The following is an 809-nucleotide window of genomic DNA, read 5'->3' on the forward strand; positions in this document are numbered from 1 at the left end:
AGGGATTTTGTCCCACTCCTCTTTGCAGATGTTTTCCAAGTCATTAAGGTGTCGAGGCTGATGTTTGGCAACTCAAACCTTCAGCTCCCTCCACAGAGTTTCTATGGGATTAAGGTCTGGAGACTGGCTAGGCCACTCCAGGACCTTAACATGCTTCTTCTTGAGCCACTTCTTTGTTGTCTTGGCCGTGTGTTTTGGGTCATTGCATGCTTGAATACCTATCCACGACCCATTTTCAATGCCAGGGCTGAGGGAAGGAGGTTCACACCCACGATTTGACGGTACATCGTCAAAAACACCCCCAAAGCATAATGTTTCCACCTCCATGTTTGATGGTGGGGATGGTGTTCTTGGGGTCATAGGCAGCACTCCTCCTCCTCCAAACACGGCGAGTTGAGTTGATGCCAAAGAACTCCATTTTGGTCTCATCTGACCACAAAACTTACACCCAGTTGTCCTCTAAATCATTCAGATGTCCATTGGCAAACTTTAGATGGGCATGTACAGTATATGTGCTTTCTTGAGCAGGGGGACATTGCGGGCGCTGCGTGATTTCAGTCCTTAACGGCGTGGTGTGTTACGAATTGTTTTCTGGGTGACTATGGTCCCAGCTGCCTTGAGATCATTAACAAGATCCCCCTGTATAGTTCGGGGCTGATTCCCCTCCACAAGATGAGATGTTGCATGGAGCCCCAGGCCGAGGGAGATTGACAGTTATTTTGTGTTACTTCAATTTGCGAATAATCGCACCAACTGTAGTCACCTTCTCACCAAGCTGCTTGGCAATGGTCTTGTAGCCCATTCCAGAC

The 809-nt window shown here is 48.3% G+C and overlaps 1 protein-coding gene across 2 annotated transcripts in view; it reads left to right on the forward strand.

Annotated features, from left to right (window-relative positions):
- kdm4b (lysine (K)-specific demethylase 4B) overlaps positions 1–809 on the forward strand; it is a 52,829-nt gene that overhangs the window by 50,826 nt on the left and 1,194 nt on the right. The gene's annotated exons all lie outside the window — the stretch shown is intronic.

The sequence above is a fragment of the Etheostoma spectabile genome, chromosome 9, assembly GCF_008692095.1.
Source record: "Etheostoma spectabile isolate EspeVRDwgs_2016 chromosome 9, UIUC_Espe_1.0, whole genome shotgun sequence".
Classification (NCBI taxonomy): Eukaryota; Metazoa; Chordata; class Actinopteri; order Perciformes; family Percidae; genus Etheostoma; species Etheostoma spectabile.